We start from the raw sequence: 23360 nt of genomic DNA, 5'->3' as shown, positions 1-23360 counted from the left end.
CATATAGTTAAATATTGTCATCACTTTGTAAAGTTAAAAATCATATTCATAGTGGAAATGATACATTTCTTAAAACATTGATAAATAGGTGAAGGTTGGCACCTGTTGCTCTAAATGTTTTAGTGTACAGATTCTTAATGTCTGCTGGCTCTTTTACCATCAGTAGATTTTATTTTTAGAGCACTTTTAGGTTCCTAGCAGAGTCAAGTGGAAAATAGAAACTTCCCATTTCCTACCCAGCCCTACTATCTTAATTCTTTTTTTAACTAAAGATTACTGCATACATTTATAGGAGTAAACTATTTGCATTCTTGTGTGAATGACAACTATTTAATGAGTTCTGGTTAAAGCTAAGGGCTTTATAAACACGATCACATTTAATCCTCACATGCCAGTACATAAGCCCATGTCAGCCTTGTTTTATATGAAGACATTTAGGAAGATTAAGTAGCTCACTCAATGGCTAGGAACAATATAACAGTCCAGATTCTCCCTCAAACCCAGATGACCCCAATGTCCATGACCTTCCCCATTGTACTAAGAAATAAGCCACCTCAGGACACACGGAGTGGAGTTGTTTTACAGAAGTATTTTGTACAAGAGGAAGTTGCCTACTGCCCTGGAGGGACATACAGCATGGCAGATAATGACAACAGAGTTTCACTATCCCTTAGCTTTAACTCTTGCCTTATAACTAGGATAATTCTGGCTCCTACTATACTGCTATGTGAGAATTAATATCCATGTAATCAGAGATTAAAGTACAGTCAGTTATTTACATACTAAAGGTACAATGTATGGTACATAATATCAATTTTGATGTAGAGATTTAAAAATTAGATAAATATGGACAAATTGATCTTTAGAACAGTATTTTTTTTATTTTTATCCTTGCCACGTGAAGGAAATATATTTACATTTAACTTCAATGAATTAGTTTTCTTCCTAACAAAATAATAAGGAATAAACTTTGTCACATAAATTTCAACTTCAGGGCTGGGAATATGGCTTAGAGGTAGAATGCTTGTGTAGCACGCATGAATCAGCCCTGGGCTCAATTCCTCAGTACCACATAACCAGAAAAACGTTGGAAGTGGTGCTGTGGCACAAGTGGTAGAGTGCTAACCTTGAGCAAAAGAAGCCAGGGACAGTGCTCAGGTCCTGAATTCAAGCCCCAGGACTGGCAAAAAAAAAAAAACAAAAAAAACTTTTTTTCAAAAAAATCCAACTTCAGAAGGCTATAAGTTGGTGTAATATCTGTTATTGTCTTCAATCCCTAAAAACTAACCTGTGCTCCTCTGAAGATAATGTTGCGGCCCAGTAAGAATATGGTTTTAGAAGGAAATGTTTCTTTTTAAAAACTCAACAAAACTCCAAACCATCAGCTGGGCTTAGGTGTAAATGTAGGCTTGTGAATCTTCCCGAAGCTTTTAAGGCATTTTTTGTTTTGTTTTGTGACAAGTTCTTGCTATGTGGCCCACACTGGTCAGAAACGCGAAATTCTTTTACTGAGCCTTCCACACACTGGGATTACAGGCATTGCCATCATATCCAGCCCCTTTAAATGCTGATTTCCCCTAAAGGTCCACTATCTAGACATGAATCACAGATTTCCTCTGAGTAGAAGAGTTAAATCTCATTTCTCTAAACTAAACTTTTCATATTTTTTGAGTTAAAAATTAGGTAAAATTTAAGTGAACAATTATGGAATCTTAGTGGTAAGTCATATGAAGAACAGTGCACAAAATAGTTTAATGTAGATTTATATTGCATCCATAAAGATGTTTATTTTACATGTATAATATTCATAACCAAAATCAAGCTTAGATAGCTTGTAAATAAACTTAGGGTTGTGGTTTTTTTTTATATATAATATTACTGAGAGCTGGGCACTACTGGCTCACACCTATAATCCTAGCTGCTCAAAGAGCTGAGATCTGAAGATCACAGTTTGAAGCCAGCCTGGGCAGGAAAGACTGTGACTCTTATCTCCAATTAACCACCTAAAAAGGCTAGAGTGGAGCTGTGGCTCAAGTAGTAGAGTGCTAACCTTGAGCAAAAAAGCTCAGAGACAGCTCCCAGGTCCCAAGTTCAAGCCCCAGGACTAGCACAAAAAAACCCCACACTTCTGGAAGTATCAAGTGAAGGGTGACCATGTGCCAGTTGTGGGTGCTGCCTTGTATTACACCATTGCTGATATTGCCTCATGGTTGTTTTTCTTAGAGCTTGAGAGGAAAGCTATAGCTAAGAGTTCCCAGAACATAAAAGATGTTGATAATGTGATTAGTCCTGGGGTGGGGGGAGTATTGGTAATTTTTAAAAATTGTTATTATAGGGCTGGGGATATGGCCTAGTGGCAAGAGTGCCTGCCTCATATACATGAGGCCCTGGGCTTGATTCCCCAGCACCACATATGCAGAAAATGGCCAGAAGTGGCGCTGTGGCTCAAGTGGCAGAGTGCTAGCCTTGAGCAGAAGGAGGCCAGGGATGGTGCTCAGGCCCTGAGTCCAAGCCCCAGGACTGGCCAAAAAAAAAAAAAAAAAAAAAAATGTTATTATAAAGATAATGTACAGGGTAAAAAAGATAGACAACTCAAAAGCAATCCTTGCAAAACTGTTTGGTGTAAAGGAACTGAACAACTCATGGGGGGGGGGGAAAGGAAAGGGGGAGGGGGAGGGGGGAATGAGGGACAAGGTAACAAACAGTACAAGAAATGTATCCAAATGCCTAACGTATGAAACTGTAACCTCTCTGTACATCAATTTGATAATAAAAATTTAAAAAAAAGATAATGTACAGAGGAGTTACAGTCAGGTAACGAGTATACTTCTTTTTGGACAGTATCACTATTTCCTTCAGACTTAGTCTTTATTAGGAAAAATGAAAGGTTACCAAAAGGTTACACTCCTAAAATGGAAAGAGTGGTTTTAGGATTATGGTCTGTTTCTAGTATACTATAGGAATGGATTTTTTAAAATTTAAATTTACTTTTAGTTAAGATAATTCTGTGCATCCATGGGATACAATATGATGTTTATATCCATGTGTACAGTGTGGGTTCAAATGAGCCAATTAATATATATATATATATACACACATATATTACCTTGTCAACTTATCATTTTTTATAGTGAAGACATAAAAATCTATTTTAACCTTTTTTAAATTTATAGTACCTTATTATTATTACAGTCACCATGCTTTCTCCATTCCACTGCTCCCCAGGCTCTGGTAGTCCCTTTTCTACTCTCTGTTGTCATAGGATTCAGTTTTGTAAGATTATTATAAATGAGATCATAAAATATTTGTCTTTCTGTGCCTGAGTCTGGGCAGTAATTTTCTTGGATAGGACTCAAAAAACACAAGCAACAAAGACAAAAATAGCAAATGGGATTGCATTAAACTGGAAAGCATTTGTTCAGCAAAGGAAACAATTATCAGGATGAAGAAAGAACCCTCAGATTAGAAGAAAATATTTGCTAACCATTCATTTGAAAAGTGCAAGTAGCCAGACTCTTTAAGAACCTGTAACAGCTCAATAGCAAGAAAAAAAGTAACTTGTAAGATCAGCATTGGAAAAGTATCTCAATTGATGGTTTTCCAAAAGGAGAGAATAATGGCCAACACATCATCTCTAGTTTTTATGGAAATTAAATTAAAACTATAATGTAATACTACCTTGGGGTGTTAGAATGACTTATCAAAAGGGAATTTGAATTTAAATTTTTTTCCTGTCTTTACTCTCTTCAACTGTGTCATGGAAATTTTGTGTGCCATGTATACTTGGAGGTTGTTGTGAAGTGCAGATGAAAAGTAACTGGAAAGCACTTGACAGACTGAACACTATTACCATTTTTGTTACAGCTGAAGTCAATACTTGCCATTCTTTAGGGTTACTCCTAGCCAAAAAGCTACCTCCACACCTAGGTTGAAGAACATCCATGCTGGGTGGGGAGCCCTCACTAGGTCAAGCACATAACCTACAGGAGTTCTTTTCTCCATCAGCTATGAGTTGCTGAATTCCAAGTTTGAGCTAGTTGGCTATTATTTAATCCCCACAACAAGGCAATTTAAGTAGTAATTTCCCTGTTTCAAGTCACTACATGTCCTTGACTGCAATGCCAAGGTTGATTACATAAAGCAGGAGCCAGCTAACTACAACCTTCCTCCCAGTTTTGTAAATACAGTTTTGCTGGAACACAGCCAAGCCCATTTGTTTACATATAATCTAGGGCTGCTCTCATGCTCTAATGGCAGTTTAGTTGTGTATCCCTCTAAGTGTATTTACTCCCTGTCTCTTTACAGAGAACATTTGCCAACTCCTATTGTAATCAAAATAGCACGAGGTATCTATAATTTTTTTGGAGCTTGCAGTTGAGAGCAAAAGGAAAAGGAAGAAGGACATGATGAGTTCCATTTGTTCAGAAATGACTTTGCTGAGTAAATGGACTTCATAGATCCTAGCACTAAAAAGATGGAAGAAGTTTTAACAGACCAAAACTCAGCAAAGATGGGACTGATCTAGGCACAACCCACAGAGGTGGGTTGAGTCCCCATATGGTAGCGCTGACCTCCTGTGTCAGCAGGAGAGAGGTGGGGAAAGGAGAAGGCTGGAAATCAAAAGCTCCCAGCAGTGCCTAGGAGATTCGCCTACCAGGCTCAAGGTTATTTTATTTTTTTCTTTTTCATGGTGCTGGAGATCAAACCCAGGGCCTTGCACATGCTAAACAGCTCTATCCTTGAGCTTGTTTTTTTTTTGTTGTTTGTTTTTGGGGTTTTTTTTTTTGCCTTTTGAGATAGGTCAGTTGCACTATGGTTTTTAACTGGTACTATGAACCTATTGTAGGTGTTCTGTGAACTTTACCAACATGTTAAATCTAATTTTGATAAAACTGTACAACTCATTACCATGTTATTATCTCATTACCATGTTATTTTATTACATGAAGCATTGAAAAGGGTAAAGGATATATTATAGATAGGTAAGTAGACAGACAGAGGCAGACAGATTTTCATTTTTGACAAATAAGAATGTTAGAGAAAAAAATAAATGCTTTTTTGCTATTTAAGAATCCTACCTTAGAGCACCTATAGGGTAGTACAGTCAGATCATTAAGTCACTCTGCAAAGAAAGACCTAGCATAGAAAGGTGATTACTGAGAATGCTTTTAAATCTACTGTGAGACACAAATTTAGAAGAGTAGTAAAATTGCATATGGTATTGATTTCTTTGCTATTTTTTGGTTTTGCTCTTTTTTTCCCCCAAAATAAATTGTTTTTCAGAACCTTACGTTGCATTCACATATAGTCAAAAAACCGTAACTGTGTGAATCCTCATTCACCACACTCATGGCCAGGGAACACACTGATGTGTGCTGGGCAGCACCTCAGTGAGAAAGAGAACATTACCCACACGTCAGGATTCCCCCTTCGCCAGCTCCCAACTGCATTTGCCCTTTCAGAAGTAATCACTACCCTGCATTCCCACCGTGTGGATTAGCTGTGCTCACTTTTGAAATTTATATGAGCAAAATTACATAGCACATTTTTTGTGTTTTGCTTTTTCTGCCCAACATTATGTTGGTGAGAGAAATTTTATAAGGACCAATTACTATATTAACATTCTCCATTGTGGTTACTTGTTTGTCATTCTTACATCTTATTGTCCTAAGATTATAAAATTATTTGCCTCTGATTCAGTCACCTTTATGCCTCCTATTTTATTCTAATACTCTGACATTAATTTACTGTAAGAAATAACATATAGACTTAGCTCCCAACACTCTAGCCTGTACTCTAACATGCTTCACAATTTTTTTCATGACTTAAATCTACTTTTTTCTATGCTAACAATTATGAGACAACATTTGGGGACAGTATCAGTTTATTCCAATTTGTAAATATAATCTCACTAGCCTCAATGCTGCATCATTTAGGCCAGTCTGTAAATGTGTCTGACATATTGTTTTCCCACATTTTATCTATTTTATGCATTTTCTTTTCAGTGACTCACCTGCATTTACTCTTGAAGATCATCAATCTTTCCTGCCTCTATGCTGAGGTCTTTCCAAGTACTGGATTATTGTCTTCTATTATGAAAACACTCTACTTAGATCTCAGAGCTGAAAGAGAGCTATATATTTAACTGATGTACTAAGTTCCTATTCCCATAGTTAAAAGTCACTAAATTATCACCTGTGGACACTTGACATTTATAATTAAAAGGTAGTTCATTCTTGGGTTTTTGGAGGTACTATGATTTGAACACAGGGCCTCATGCTTGCTAAAATAGGTGCTCTACCACCTTAGCAACACAGCATGTAGTTTATTTGTAATCAAAGCTGTGACTGTGCGATCATCCTGATAGTTTAGCTCCATAAAACCTGGCTTTCCCATACAGTTTAAAGGTTTGCCACCATGGATGATGTACAGCTAGAATGGAAGAACTATAGAGAGTTATTGAAATAAAGGATGAGGTGGAGTGCATTGGAGCCCGAGGAAAAGAAGTGAGGAGCAACAGGTGCCATGGCTGCTATTGGAGGATTTAAAGTAACACCTGGTTTTAGCCCTAAGCACGTGCCGTGCACAGCCATGTGCCTGTTTTCTGAGATACACACAGCTATTGAGAAGATGCTAAATAGTGAGAGGAAAGGTTTTCATAGGGAGGAAAGGGTAATGGAAGGAGCTCGCTGGAGATGATGTCTAAAGGGAGCCTCTGTTAAATCTATTTGGAACAAGGTATGGTGGCAGTTTAAGAATTTTCACATTGGAAAATATGGAAAGCATTTAGAGAATTAAAAACATGAAAGTCAATGAGGGTTTGTAGAAGTGGCTTAAAAATAGTTTTCTCAATTGGCTATGCTGGACAGAAAAATGTTCACTAGTGTCCCCCAGTAGTCAAGGCTTCCACCGTGGTTAGAGTGCTGTGAATAACCAGGCATAACTAAAATCGCACTGAGAGGCAGCCATCCGCCATTTGAACTATGTCTTTTTCAGAGCTGAGATTTGTTTTTGCATTATTTGAAGGAGAAGGTTTTTTAGAACTATCATAATGAGTATTGCTTTTTTACATACATAAAAGATGCCAGTCTGACTCTCCCAATAAATGTCATTTTATAAAGTGTAATTTTTAAAGACAGGGATCTGTTAGGAGGAACATTTTCACTGCGTCTGGTTTGGGTACAAAGCTTGAACCATATGTGTTTGGAATTTGGATGGATAAATGCCCAGCAGTGTAGTTGCTAAGTTGTGTGCTAGTTGTGGGTGTTTAGTACACAGAAACCATGCTATCTTCCCAAATATGTCACTGGTCATACCACCAGCAGCAGCTGAGCGATCTGCATTCTCCTCATCCTCACTAGCATTGTCATTATTTTTTTGCTGTTTGAATACATGTGTGGGAATCACTTTGGAGTTTTCATTTGCATTTTCTTCATGGCTAATAACATGAGAATCTTTTCATATGCTATTCCTATCTGTATTCCCTCTGGTGAAATATCTTCATTATTCTTTGCCTATTTTCGAACTGGATTGTATCAACACACCCTTTAAATATAATTGCTTTGGAAAAGCAAGTTTTTACTTGATAGACTAAGAAACTTTGCATGGCACTGGGTGATATCATGGATATTTACATGTCGGTGTAGGAGCCAGAGTAGTATGGTTGGATTTGCTACGAGTCACACACTAGAAAATAGTGTTGAGATGTGAACATGGCAGGGAGGGAGAAGGAAGAAAAGGGAAGGAGAAGAATGAGAAGTGGAAAGGAGAATAGACAGGCTGGAAATAGATAGAATAAAGAAATGTGATAAAAGGGTGGCTAGGAAAAAAATGAAATACGTTGGGAACAAAGGCCTTTGTCTGGGACTGGAAAGTACCCTTAGGACTTATGAACAGAGGAGACCAGAGAGTTCATAGAGATGTTTTTAGGATTAAAAAAAAAAAGAGTTTTGATTTTATAATGTCCTTTTTTTTTCTTTTTCATTTTTGCGATATTGGGCATTGACCTCAGGACCTGGTTTTGCCAGGTAAATACCACCATTTGAGCCATGACTCCAGCCCACTGGCTTCATTTCTTTATTTGTCTGGTGGTACTGAGGTTTATTTATGAGGTGGTACTGAGGGCCTTGCACACGCAGGCTGGCACTCTCCTGCTGAGCCACACCTTCAGTCCTGTTTTAATTGGTTATTTTTAGCAAAGGATCACCCTTGGCGCCCAGGTATGGCTTAATCCTTGAGCTACCTCCTTAAGCTTCTTAGCTGCTGGGATCACAGCTTCTTCCCTCCCTTGGACTTTAATGCCCTGGCTGGCTTGGGTCCCATCCTCCCTATCTCAGATTCCCATATAGCTTGGGATGACAGGCACACATTGCTGCACCCAACCATTGGTGGAGAAAGGGTCTTGTGAACTTTGCTGACCAGGCTGGTCTTGAACCACCATCCTTCCATTCTCGGCCTCCCAAGTAGCTAGAATTACAGGCAAGAGGCACTGGGGCCCAGCTTGATTTCTTCTAATTTGTGTCTATCTGATAGAAGTAGCATTAAAAGAACACTGGAGTTAAGGGATATGATCTTTAATTCAAGTTCTACCAAAGATTAAGAAACCTTTGACAAACATTTTAACTATATCCTGAGAAATCAAATCACCTGCCTCTGGCACTTCAGAGTATTGTATCTACCAAGACATTTATTTGGAAGCATCTGTTTTACACCTGTAAGGTGGAAATAACTTTATTCTACAAATAAAAAGTGCAGTTGATAATTTAAAAGTATAGAATATTGAACTGAACAATTACAGGCATGAAAAGAATCTTGATAACAAAGTGAAGTACTTTGCTAATTATCATTAAAAAAGAATGTGTACATTACTAGTTGCTCATTAGTATAATTATTACCACAAACTAGGAATGCACAAGAGTCAGCAAATTCATGTCAGATTTATCTTATGGGAGAGGAATGTATACCCGTGCCCTGGACAGAGCTGGCACCCTCCAGCTAGAGAATGTGCCATCCCTCAGCAGTCCCTTCCTCCCTGAGGGCCAGGGGAGGATCTAGCATACAGAGGCCGAGTGCTGCGCTTCCTGCCTCCTGGAGTAGGAAAACCAGCTCCAGGCTACTCTGCTCTTAGCTTTGAACCCACATTAAATAAAAACATTGCACTGCGCTCAGGCCTCCAACTGCTGACTTTCAAGTATAACTTGCTGTATTTCCCAAATGTATTCATCTCATGATGTCAGTAAACTTCCATTCAGTTTGTATTTTGATGCAGTTTCAGATTTTTATATTAAAAGGCATCAGGATTAAACATTGAAAATTATACTTCATATTGATTTCTGAGGCACATTTATTGCCATTTGTTAATTTAATTATCACTGTCATCTAATGAAGTTGTTTGCAAAAAATACACTGTAATCTTTAGGTAAGAAATAGAAATATTGGAAAGTGTTAAATATTTAACATTAGTCCAGCATCTTTTTAAATAGTTTAATCAGATATGTAACAGTTTTTATTACCACAAAACAATATTTTATTCATCATTTTCCAGACTAGGGAGCAGAAGAAGAAACAAATTTGCATGTACTCAGGTAAACAAAACATTACTGAAGTTTATAACTTGCCTTGCTTAAGCCACAAAAATGCCTGAAAATTGCCAAAAGCCTTAAGTAAACCCTTATACAAAGCAAGAGTCCAAGTTAGGACGAAAATAGAGGAGACAGAGTTAGAGCCACTCCTCTTCAACATTCCCTGTACTGTGCTCTTCAGAGACAGGGAAGACCTCAATGCTCTGCTGGTCACAGTGTAAAGCTTCAACCCAAAGCAGCCAGAACCTACCTTGGAGACTCGGATACAGCGCTAGACAGAGGAAGTCTAGAAAGGAAAGGAAACTGAAATCCTCTATCTCATCAATGGCTCAATTTTAGTATTTCAGAAAGAAAGGCTGAGGACACAACTCAATTAGGAGAGTACCTGCCTAGCAAGTGTGAGGCCCTGAGTTCAAGCCCTGTTATCCCCCAAGCCATTGCTCAAACAAGGATCTTGTATCTAGCCTCTACCCTGAATGAGATCCAGAGAGCCAGCAACTCAACTGGAGTGATCCTGTGATTTCCCGGTTCAGTAGAGAAGAGCCCTGCTCATCCCTGAGACAGGAGAAACCACAGGGGCATCGGCAGCCTTGTCCCTCACACTCAGTGGCTCTTCCTAAGTGCACTTTTCTCCTCAAAGGATGCGAATAAGACTAAGATGACTTCAAATGTTTCGTTTTAATAAAATAAATATAAAACTAAGATAAAAAGGGAGCCAATTTAGCAGTTTCTTTCCAGAGGACTATAAGAGCTGTTCGGTATTTACTGGTTAATGAGAAATGCTTCTGAAACCTCATTTTTGCATAGTATTTTGTGCTGTAAAAATCAGCACTAGTGTGTCTTTGAAAATAGCCCATCTAGACAGACATCTAGGTAAAGCGAACAGCCTCTGCCTCCTGAGTAGGTGGAGTTACAGGAGTGTGCCACCACACTTGGCTTATGTGGGTAATGATGGCAATATGTTAAGATGTAGTTACTGGGCTGGGGATATGGCCTAGTGGCAAGAGTGCTTGCCTCCTATACATGAGGCCCTGGGTTCGGTTCCCCAGCACCACATATACAGAAAATGGCCAGAAGTGGCGCTGTGGCTCAAGTGGCAGAGTGCTAGCCTTGAGCAAGAAGAAGCCAGGGACAGTGCTCAGGCCCTGAGTCCAAGCCCCAGGACTGGCCAAAAAAAAAAAGATGTAGTTACTGACATATCTACATAAAAAATAAAAGTAATCTAAGAATAATGCCAGCAATGCCAATAAAACAGTCCAAAATCAAAATGAAAAACTCAAATGAGTAAAGGAAGGCATACTTTAAAAGTACGAATGAAAATAAATGATAGGGCTGACAAGGGAAAGTTTCAGCAGTACTGTTTCACCAAAGGTTCTCTGGAGAGAAGTTTTCACTTGGATCCCTGTGAATAACAAGCATATTTACCTATTCTGGCTCTGTAAACATCAGGATTTCCCAGAAAAATTGAGATCATGATATACCAGTATAAACTGTGGTCCTGAGACATGTTGAGGGAGATGTCTGTAGAAAGATGGAGGTTTTTTTATTTTGTGTTGGATTTAGGAATTTTCTATTTTTAGTGCTGGGTACGGGACTGTCATAACCAGAACTTTGCAGGTGACTAGGCAGGCACCCTACCCACTGAGTTAGACCCTAACCCAGGACTGAGAAATGTTTCTCAAGGCCACTTCCTGGAAACAGCTGGGCTTACTTCCAGCTTCCCCTGTTGAGTATGTAGTAGGTGTCTGTGTGAGAACAGACCCTATATCAATATCTAGGAAGTCTACAGCCAGATATGGAGACTCAAACCTGTAATCCTAGCTGCTCTGGGATGTGGTAGTTAACAGTCTGAGGCCGGCTCTGGACAAAAAGTATGCAACCGTATCTGAAACATAACTAAAGAAAAATAAGTCTGGCAGTATGGCTCAAGTGGTAGAGTACTTGCCTAGTAACTCTTAGGCCTAAATGAAAACCCCAGTACTGCACAAACAGACCAAAAAAAAAAAAAAAAAGACAAAAGGGCTGGGGCATGGCTGAAGTGATAGAGCCCTTGTCACACACACACAGACACACACCAACAATATGAAAGTCATTCACCATTATGTTATAGTGATAGCTCTAACCTGTTTCCAGTTAACTGCTAATAATATGACTAATTAACTGATATCCTAATGATCAGCTGCAGTTGTAATGATGTATATTTCCTCTGCTAAGTATTAAGGATGCACCTGTTCCAAATGCCCCTCTAATCATTATTCTTAGGCTTACGACCATCTCTCCTATTAGACTTAAGTTGCTGAAGATCAAAGACTTGTATCATTAGTTTTCCCAATATTTTTCATCCTAACAGGGGACCTTAAGCATTCAAAGCATTGTGGAAGTGCCTAATAAAGTAAATGTAGTTATAGTTGACAGTCTAGCTGACAACAACTTATGGTATTGATTTTAAAACAAAAGGGTACAAAATAATGGAATTTGGGTCCTTAGAGTACTGTTATAAAGCAGCAGAAAGAGGGCTGACCCATATCTTCCCTTGTGTGACACTCAGATACAGTAGTTCTGTTTTGAATCTTGGATTGAGAAAAGCTAAAACCAGAGACTAGACTTAAAGAAGGACCTAAACGCCTACAGAAAATAGCAATGTCATTTCGGTGACAACAGAGTAGCACTGTAGTGAAGGGTATGCATTCTGAAGCCAAATCCAGGGTCCAACCCTTCTATACAGGTAACTATGGGACCTTGGATGAGTTTAGTTTGACAGACTTAGAAAAATAACACGATACCTAATTAAATTTGAGTTTCACATGGCAACGAATTATTATTATGTTTTTCCCAAATATTGCATAGGATATACTTACACTAAATATATTATTGTTTTCTGAAATTCATCATTTATCCAAAGGTAACTGAGAGTGCTATATTTTATCTGGAAGCCATTACTTAGCCCCTGTGCCCTTGAGTTTTTAAGTCAGTCAAACAGAGATAATTGTACCAACCTACTAAAAGTGTTATAAAAAATGAAACAAGTTAATATATGAAAATTACTTTAGTAACTAGAATGGAGAATATCTTCAATAAAAATAAATGAGTCTTATCTTCAGTAAACACTATTACTGAGTGTTGTTTAATAATATTTACAAAAGTCCTGTCATTCCTGGGGCTTCTTGCTAGCAGCTATGATGGTTAGCTGGTAGCCTGACTCTTTTGTCCTAAGACAACACAGACAAAATACTTGAAGTTCTTGTTTTTAGAATTGAATGGTTGAGGGGGCTGGGAATGTAGCTTAGCGGTAGAGTGTTTGCCTAGCATCATGAAGCCCTGGGTTTGATTCCTCAGTACCACATAAACAGAAAAGGCTGGAAGTGGTGGCTCATGAGGTTGGGTGCTAGCCTTGAGCAAAAAGAAGCGGAACAGTGCTCAGGCCCTGAGTCCCAATCCCAGGACTGGCAATAAAAAGAAAAAGAATTAAATGATTGACTATGTAGGTGTCATCCCTGATAGTGAAAAACATGAAATCAACATTATTAAATTTCCAGTTTTCTGGCCAGAGTTATCTTTTAAATCAGGGAAGAAGGAACTAGAATCCATACAACAGAACAATTTGCTAACATTTAGGGCTGCTGAAGTAGCAGGGATTTGGGGGTTTGTGGACTGGAGAGACTGATGCTGTGTAAAGAAACAGCTTCAGAAGTATAAGACGAGTCATCTTGAGTCTTTGGCTAAACTCTTAACCTGTGCATACATAGGCAGAAGTTCTGTGAGGCTGGAGAAAAACACATGAGGGACAGTTACATATCTCCCAGGAAAGGACTTCTCTAAGAATCCCTGCTTCATTTTTCATTGGCTTGGTGCAGACTCTGAGGAGAGTACAGTAGATACAAATGGGACAAAAATCATCAAGTCTTGAAAGAGCAAAGATATGGGTGTGATGACTCATTCCTATAAATTCAGCTACTTGAGAAGCTGAGATCGGGAGGGTCACAATTCTAGGCTAACCTGGGCAAAAAGTTGGTCCCTATCTCTACAAAATAGCCAAGCATGGTGGTTCACATCTGTAATCCCAAGGTATTTGGGAGATGGAGGTCAAAAGCTCACAATTCAAAGCCAGTCTAGGCAAAAAGTTAGCAAAAAAACTCTCAAAACCAACTAGCTCAATGTGGTGGCACAGCTACATACAAGAAGGAAATATGTTCAGAGCTGCCCAGGCAAAGATTATCTAAACAATAAACAGAAAGGGTTTAGGTTGTGTCTTGACTGGCAGAGTGCCTGCTTAGCAAACAATATGGACCTGAGTTAGGATCCCAGTACTATGAAAAGGCTAGAGGGATAGAGAGAGTGAAGGAGGGAGGAAATTAAAAGGCAAGCCATAAACTTAACCACAGTATTCTTTTTTTTTGCCAGTCCTGGGGCTTGGACTCAGGGTCTGAGCACTGTCCCTGGCTTCTTTTTGCTCAAGGCTAGCACTGTGCCACTTGAGCCACAGCACCACTTCTGGCAATTTTCTATATATGTGGTGCTGGGGAATTGAACCCAGGACTTCCTGCATACGAGGCAAGTGCTCTTGCCACTAGGCCATATCCCCAGCCCAACCACGGTATTCTTAATACATATATCTTATAAGAGTATCTTAGTACATGTGTCTGATAAAACTGTTACATTCAGAATGCATAAGAAACTCTTAGAAATGAATAGTGAAACAAACAAAAGATGGCAAAGGTTTTGAAGAAACAATCAAAAAAATGAATGCCTAGTAGTCCCATCCATGCTGCTCAGCATCATTAGTCATCAAAGAAATGTGTTCTGTTGGGTTTTAGTGTCTCACGCCTGTTTCCCTAGTTACTCGGAGACTGAGATCTGAGGATTGCAGTTCAAAGCCAGCTCAGGCAGAAAAGTCCATGACACTCTTATCCCCAATTAAACAGCCAGTACTAGAGCTGTGGCTCAAGTAGTAGAGTGCCACTGAGCAAAAAGAGCTCAGGGACAGCACTCAGGCCCTGAATTCAAACCTCAGGGGACACACACACACACACACACACACACACACACACACACACACACACACACAAAGAGAAGTCACTAAATGTTAAGAAAAATAAAATTAAAAAGACAAGAACTGGGGAAGAAACACATGATAGAAAATTTCTATATTGTTATGCATAAGGTGTTATAAACCATGTTGGAACATTTGTTTGGCATTTCCTTATAATTAAAAATACTATATGATCCAACAGGTCTAATAACATCTATTTTCCTCCAAGAGCAATGAGAACACATGTCCATATAATGACTTCACAAGAAGTTCATAGCAGGATTAGGTCTAAGCAGCAAACATTCTAAATAACCATCAACCAGTAAGTAAACAAGTAGTCGATTAATACTACTAAACACTTAAAAAATAACTGTAAATAGCTGAGCAAAATAGATCAGCCACAAAAGATTTATGCAAAGAAGCTAGAAACAACTCACTATGTGCTGCATGATCCCGTTTTTATATCCTTGAAAATGCAAAGCCGGATACAATTTATATTTATCTCCTGTTTGCTTTCATACAGCTAATATGCTGTATAGACAGAGCTATAGCAACAGGAACCAGATAGATCAGTGATCTCCAGAGCCTGGGGGTGGCTGAGGGCATTAACTGCAAATGAGCACTTGGTAGCTTCTTGAGATGATGAAAAATCTATGTGAATTTTTATTATGGTTATGATAATGTACCTATATGCATTTGTTTAAATTCTTTGGATTATTTAATGTAAAATGAGTGAATTTTCTTATAAATTATACTTCAATAGACCAAAAAAGGAATAAATTACTTAAATGTACATATTTAAACAACCTAGCCCACAGTGTATTTGAAAAGATTAACTGAACAGTCAGTTTCGGGAAATTTTCTAGTAAAATAAACTTTAAAGATCAAGTATCCACTGAGCCTTCAGACAAAAAAGTTAAATCATTTTTGGAAGAGGAATAACTGGGGGGTGAGGGTGTGTCTCAGTGGTAGAGGATTTACCTAAATGCTGAAAGCCTTTTATTTGGTCTCTAGAACTAAAACAAAAATAAAATAAGTTAACATCAGATTTCCTGCCCACGAGACAAGTATCATGAAATAGCTACAAAAAGAATAAATCAAGGTATGTCTATGGGGTATAAATCCAGGAAAAACAGATGCTTGAGGAAAATGTGAACACACATATCCTAAGGAGTCTGTTATAAAGCATGCCTTACAAAAAACTGTACTACCAAGTGAATGTACTTATTTCTACCTCTAAAACAAAAGTAACAGATAGAACATTAGTGTATGTATTACATGCTCTAAAAAAGTATAAAACAAGACAATTTTCAAAAGAGGAGGATAGAGAGGTATAAGGGAGAGTACAACTTTACCTGGGCATTAAGTAAAAGTCAAACCATTTCATTTAAACTTGAACAGCTAGAATTAATTATTATTAAGCTCCGTGAGCTATAAGAGAATACAGAAAAACATTTTAACAAAATCAGGAAAACAATGTATGAAGAAAAAGAAATGTACTCATCACCTACTTCAGTAACCATAACACTTTGTATGTCACCTTTACAATGTTTTTTTTTAAGCAGTCAACAAGAATAAAGTATAAATGGAAGTTTTTTACAAAAAGAAAGAAACCCTGTGGGATTTATGGGACATCAATTTTCCCAACATATACATCATGGAAACACATGAAGAAGTAGAGAGATAAAAAAAGAATCAGAAAGTTTAAGGAAATAATGGTTAAAACTGGGCATGGGTGGCTCATGCCTGTAATCCTAGCTAATTAGAAGGCTGAGATCTAAGGATTTCAGTTTGAAGCCAGATCCTGGCAGGAAAGTCAGTGAGACGCTTATCTCCAATAAATTACCCAAAAAAAGCCAGAAGTGGTTCCAGTGGTAGAACCTTAAGCAAAAGAAGCGCAGGGACCACAGTGCCCAGGCCCTGAGTTCAAACTACAAGACTGGCATCAAAACAAAACAAACCATGAAAACCCCACAAATCCAGAGAAAGACACAAACAGCCAGGTACAACAAGGAGTTCAAAATTCCCTCAACCGTTTCAACCTGAAGCTTGTCTCATTGACACACTATAATCACTCTATAAGAAATCAAAGATAAAGACCATTTTGAGAACATCAAAGGAAAAAAAGCCTTGTATAACATATAAAGGTATCTCACAATGCTATCAATAAATAAATGCTATCAATAAATATCAACAAACTGTACTGACCAGCAGAGAATAAGATGATATATCCAAAATGCTGACAGGAAAATAACCATGGCAGTCACTTTATCCAGCAAAGATGGATAAATGAAGAAGACATTCTCCAACAATAGCTGTGAGAGTTCATCACCAACAAACCTTCCTTATGAGAAATACTAAATCCCTAAATAACAGACAAATATTCAAACAATCCTGGACAAAAATATCAATGCTGCAAGTGTCACAATATTTGATTTCAAACTATAGTACAGAGCCATATTAACAAAAACAGCATGGTACAGAATAAGAACAGACAGATGAATGGGACATATAGAAAATCCAAAAGTAAGCCACACAAAGCCACAGCCATCTGGTTTTCAACAAGGAGCCAAAGACAGACAGTCTCTTCATTAAATATTGTGTTCAGAAAACTTGATATCCACATGCAGAAGATTAAAACTAGATCTATACTTCTTGCACTGTACTAAAATCAGTTCAAAATGTATCATAACTAAGTGTAATGTATAACTAAATGTAGCATATAACTAAATGACATGTATAACTAACAACATAGAATTAAGCCACATGTCATTTGACAGGATAGGGAATGTCGTTTTATAATGTTCATAATTATAAATTTATGGCTATCTTTGCATTAACCTGAGAGGAATCTTTTAAATTTAATTTTATTGTCAAGGTGATAACAGAGGGGTTACAGTTACATACATAAGGAAGTGAGTACATTTCTTTTCAAAATTGTTACCCCCTCCCTCCTTCCCCCCCCTCCTCTTTAATCTCCCTGGTTCCCTGGGTATTGTATGTATGTTTATCTGAATTAGGGAAAGGAAGGGGAACAACAAAATGGGGAGACAAAGGACACAAAGGAAGCAACGCAACAGCGATACTCACAAGACAATGTGTTGGAAAGCAATCTTCATAGACAGGATAGTATAGGAAATGTAAGGGGAAAGTAAACCAGTAGTAGATTTGCATTTACCAGTTTCAATCTGTGACTGACCAAATGGATAGGAAAACAAGATACAAATGAACAAAGCATAAATAAGGAGCTCTTAATAGAAGTATACACACACACACACAAACATGTACACACATATGTCCTATAAATACCAGGCACAAGGTGCTTTGTTAGCATAATTGTAGATAGCATGTCAGTCTCACAAATATAGGTTGCATGAAGATGAAAATCATCTACGATTTTTTTTTTTTGGCCAGTCCTGGGGCTTGGACTCAGGGCCTGAGCGCTGTCCCTGGCTTCTTTTTGCTCAAGGCTAGCACTCTGTCACTTGAGCCACAGCGCCCCTTCTGGCCATTTTCTGTATATGTGGTGCTGGGGAATCGAACCCAGGGCCTCATGTATATGAGGCAGGCACTCTTGCCACTAGGCCATACCCCCAGCCCCTCATCTATAATTTTTTAAATTCCATTAATTTGTTTATAGAAGAGTACAAAAATCTCTGTAATTGTGATTATCCCTTAGTTCTGTTACTGTTTGTCTCATATTTTCATATTTTTTCATGGTTTTCATTCATGATTTTTATTCCTTCCTAGAGAATTGACATCTTTGACATAAAATTACCCCCACCTTATCTTTCAGACTACTTTTTGGAATTCCTTTTCATTCAATTGATATTCATAGCCATTCAGCCTTCTTAGTATTTTCCATCTACCTCCTTTCAAATGATCTGTTTAAATGTGTATAGCGGATTTCTCCTATCAGAGTCTTGAGTTATTAACTTTTCAGAATACCTGTTTTTTTTTAATTAGTGTCTGTTAATGTTTAGTATAATTATTGGGTCTCAGCCTACAATTTCATTTTGTTTATTTTTATAATGTTTTATTTTTTCATTCTTCCTTTCCTGCTTTTGAGTCATTTGTAATTTTTTTTAGAATTTTAATTAATTTGTTTTTTAAATTTTATCTGCAAAGTGTAGTGTTGGTGCTATTGGTTGGGATATATTACTTGGTGTCCCACTGTCTGTTGAGAATTAATAGAGTAATTTACCCATCTTCCTCTTTTTCTTAATATTATGGTTGTTATATACATTGCCTACATATGGTATAAATTTTCCCAAAAAACATAACTTTTGCTTTAAATAGACAAATGTATGTTAAAGAAATAAAGGTAATATGCCCTTAATATTTACCCGGATACTTATTATTTCTCTGGCTTTTCATTCTTTTTTGGAGATCTGAATTTCCATCTGGCATTTGTTAGCCTGAAGAATTTTCTTTCACAGAGCAGTGATGGATGCCTGTAGTACCACCTGGTCAGGAGGCTGGTTCAGGGCGCTTGAGTCCAGCCTGAACAGCACACCAGGACCGCCTAAAAACTATTTGTCTTTGCTCTATATAGAATCCAAATGAGTTTTCTTTGCCTTTCCCTTCTTGCTATCCCTTTTCTCCCCCATTTCCTTTCTTTTCCTCCAGTGACGCTAAGGGTCAAAACTAGATCCTTTTATATGTGTACAAGGGTGCTCAGGAGCTGTGCTAGCTCAGTGCATTTGCATTGTTTCCTTTCACTATTTCATATATCATTCCACTGTCTTCCTGGATTGTTCTATTCTTTTTCTAAGTTAAGTTAGACATTTACTTCTCAATATAAGCTCTTAAGGATGTACATTTCTTCCCTTCAAATGCCTCATTGTCTGTTTTTATTATCTTTTTGTAAATGTTTTCTTGTTTAAGACAGGATTGAGCCAGGCACTAGTGGCTCATGCCTGCAGTCATGGCTACTCAGGAGGCTGAGATATGAGGATCTTCAGTTCAATACAAGCCCAGGCAGGAAAAGTCCTTGAGACTCTTATCTCCAATTACCCACCAAGAAAGCTGGAAACAGAGCTATGGCTCAAGTGGCAGAGCAACAGCTTGAGCCAAATAGCTAAGGAACAGTACCAGGTCCCAAGTTCAACCCCCAGTATAGCACCAAAAAAAAAAAAAAAAAAAAGAAAAAGAAAAAGAAAAAGAAAAAAGAAAAAAGGCCAGCTCAATTCTATGGAATATATGCAGAGCTCAAAATATGAATTAACAGAGTTCCACTGCTCTTTATGCAATGGAAGCTCATGGAGGTTTGTTTTCAATTTGCAATTTAAAAATATTCCTATCATCTTCTATTGCTATTATTTTCTTTTCTTTTTTTTTTCTTTTTTTGGCCAGTCCTGGGCCTTGGACTCAGGGCCTGAGCACTGTCCCTGGCTTCTTTTTGCTCAAGGCTAGCACTCTGCCACTTGAGCCACAGCCCCACTTCAGGCCGTTTTCTGTATATGTGGTGCTGGGGAATTGAACCCAGGGCCTCATGTATACGAGGCAAGCACTCTTGCCACTAGGCCATATCCCCAACCCCTATTGCTATTATTTTCTATTCCTCTCTTATATCAATCTATTTGTAGTCCCTTTGTAGCTCATTGGAGTTCTCCCTAGAAGCCTTTGAGATGTATTTATTTATAAAGTTCTACATTTTCATTGCAGTGTACATCTTTCTATACTCATATATTCCTTTTCATTTCTCTTGCTTAGCATAAATTGTTTGTTTTTTATTTGTTGATTCATATCATTTAGGAGCTCTGGAAATTCTTACCCATTTAACTTACTTTCCTAATTTGATATGTTAGATTTTTTTCATGTTTTCTGTATTACTAATTCTTATTTTTTCATATCTTTCCTCACAATATTCTACATAATTCCCTATATATTGGCCATGTGCTGTTAGTTTACTAAATCTCTCTGCAATTGTGTCCATTTACTCAATTTTTCCTTTCTCAAAGTTCTATTTTATCCCTTAGAGAATGGATCTGGTGATGTGGAGATACACCTTAATGGTGGGGCATGTGGGAGAAATTGGGGTGAGTCCCCACCATTGAAGAAAAAAATTGACATAGTATTTCTTTTATCATATCATATTTCATTGCATGTTTATATTCATGATCGCATCACTTATTTCTGTAAATATTGTATTCTAAATTAGTTTATATCTAAGAATTCAGATATCTGAAATCTGATCTGTTTGTTTTTCTAATGTTTCAAGCACAGTGGCTTTATTATAGTTTTGATCATCTTAGGAGATTGATATTATTTGATTCTAATTTGTGATATTTCAGGGCTTCTATCAGTGGATTTAAGTTCACACATTAATTTTTGTTTCTGAAAAAGTTAGGAGCACTGCTAGTCCAGTTCTTTTTATGTCCCAACTCAATCAGAAGTCTTGAGTGCAGCATCTTTACCTTGAGGCGAGTTTATATATTAATCTCCCGAGGGTGCTTGCCCTCTATGTTGTTCTGTCTCTCCCACTCCTCTTTACTTGTCTACTTGAGGAGCTTTAGTATGGTTTCTATCAAAGAATTTTGCACAGCTGGAAATTTTTTTTATTGAGGATGCAGTACTCTTGATTATCTCCTTGCTCTTTTAGATTCTCATTATATACTTTCAAGTGTATTTTCTTTTCTTTTCTTTTTTTTTTTTTTTTTTTTGCCAGACCTGAGGCTTGAACTCAGGGCCTGGGCGCTGTCCCTGAGCTTCTTTTGCTCAAGGCTAGCACTCTACCACTTGGGTCACAGTGCCACTTCTGGCTTTTTCTGTTTATGTGGTACTGAGGAATCGAACCCAGGGCTTCATGCATGCGAGGCAAGCAGTCTACCACTAGACCACATTCCCAGCCCTTGAAGTATAATTTCTAAATAGTCTGGCTGGGTGCTTCTTTCGGTATTTTAGGTTCACTATACTGCCAAATGTCACTGCCAGTTTCCTCATTTTATCATTACTTCTATCATTATTTCTCACTTAGCAGTCCTCACTTATGCCCCTTAATTTCACTTCTCCCATAACAGTTTTTCATATATTTGGTTGCCAATGATGTTAATATGTTAGATATGTTAACCTTGTGAAACCTTAACTTTGAGCTTAAAGAGAGATGGGTATTAGAGATGTAGATTTGTGCATCACTGATAGCATTAATGTCATGGAAACATTACAGAGGAGACTGGACTAAGTAGAAATAACAGAAGATTATAGAATACCAACTTTTAAGAGATGCTAGAGAAAGGTTATTTTGAAAAGGATTGTATGAAGATCTAAGTTACTAAATGAGAAAACCAAGAATGAAGGAAATTAAGGAATGGGTTTCAAGAGAGGGAAATTTATAGTATCAGATGTTGCCAAAGGTTACATAAGGTAAGAATTTATCTTTAAATTTGATTATCTGAAGATAAATAGTTTCAATGGAGTAATCACTGGATGTGGTGTTGTAAGCTGATGCAGAATGGCATAAGTACACAAGTGTATACTGTGCTAATTCCCTGACCATCCTCAGTAGAGTCCTTACCCACTGACTGTATAGTGAAGTAGTAAATTTCCTTGTAAAAGACATTTTTCATCACAGAAATAAGCATCATTTTCTCATGATCTTCTACAGCTAAGAGAAATTCAGGCAAATAACTGAGGTGCTAGTAAGATTGGACAATGGAGGAGACTGGGTAACAGTCATGAAAAGTCATCAGAGCATAGAAAGTATACAATTTTTATTATTAAATTATACAAATTATTTGGACTCAGGACCTAATATCTCCTTTATAATATTAATAAGCCTTACATATTTGAATTTTAATTATTTCACTTATATGTAATTAAATAGTATTCATTACTTCTTTTTTGTTGTTGTTTTTTGCCGGTCCTGGGGCTTGAACTCAGGGCCTGAGCACTGTCCCTGGCTTCTTTTTGCTCAAGGCTAGCACTCTACCACTTGAGCCACAGAGCCACTTCTGGCTTTTCTATATATGTGGTGCTGAGGAATTGAACCCAGGGCTTCATGTATATGAGGCAGTCACTCTACCTCTAGGCCATATTCCCAGCCCATTACTTATTTTCTATCCCCATCTTACACAGTATAAAATAGAGAACAGAGAATAACTTATTTACATATTTGTTCCTAATGTCAGAAAATCTGATAAGTTACATTTATATGTTTTAGTGCTTGGGAAAAAGACAACCTTTCATGCCAAACACCTGTGCAAAGGCTGTTTATGATGTGCATTTCTATTACAATCTTAAATTTTTTGTTAGAGGTATTTACCTTAAATTGAGGCCTCTTCATACATATCTCAGCTAAAAATAAACTTTCACAAAGAAAATGTCAATTTTTTACTTCAGGAAAAGGCAGTATGTTTTGGAAAAGGGGGAAAAGTAATAACTTCTTTAAATTTTTAGAAACATTCTGTGTTCTTATATATGATAGCCAAAAAGTAATATATTTTTTATTTGAGAAATGATTTATATTATCTTTTTAAGATAGCCTGCAATATTTTTTCAAAGCTCACAAACATGAGTCTTTTAAAGTAATGCAACATGTGACTTTTCAACTTATACCTAACTATAAAACTATAATCAGATAATTTGTTAGTTGATCATATATATGCTTATACATCCCCACAATCTTTTCTTATAAAACACTACAAAGGGAAATTACTATCATTTTTCCATGTGGATTTGGCAATATCTACTCGAAGTTATGCTGATTCTCCTGAGGTCAAGAACATTTCACATATGGAAGATCCTAGCCA

The 23360-nt window shown here is 37.5% G+C and overlaps 1 protein-coding gene across 2 annotated transcripts in view; it reads left to right on the top strand.

Annotated features, from left to right (window-relative positions):
* The window catches only part of LOC125356248 (WD repeat containing planar cell polarity effector), a 184790-nt gene that overhangs the window by 69566 nt on the left and 91864 nt on the right, over window positions 1-23360 (top strand). The gene's annotated exons all lie outside the window — the stretch shown is intronic.

The sequence above is a fragment of the Perognathus longimembris genome, chromosome 8, assembly GCF_023159225.1.
Source record: "Perognathus longimembris pacificus isolate PPM17 chromosome 8, ASM2315922v1, whole genome shotgun sequence".
NCBI lineage: Eukaryota > Metazoa > Chordata > Mammalia > Rodentia > Heteromyidae > Perognathus > Perognathus longimembris.
This window is presented reverse-complemented; position numbering and strand designations above follow the sequence as displayed.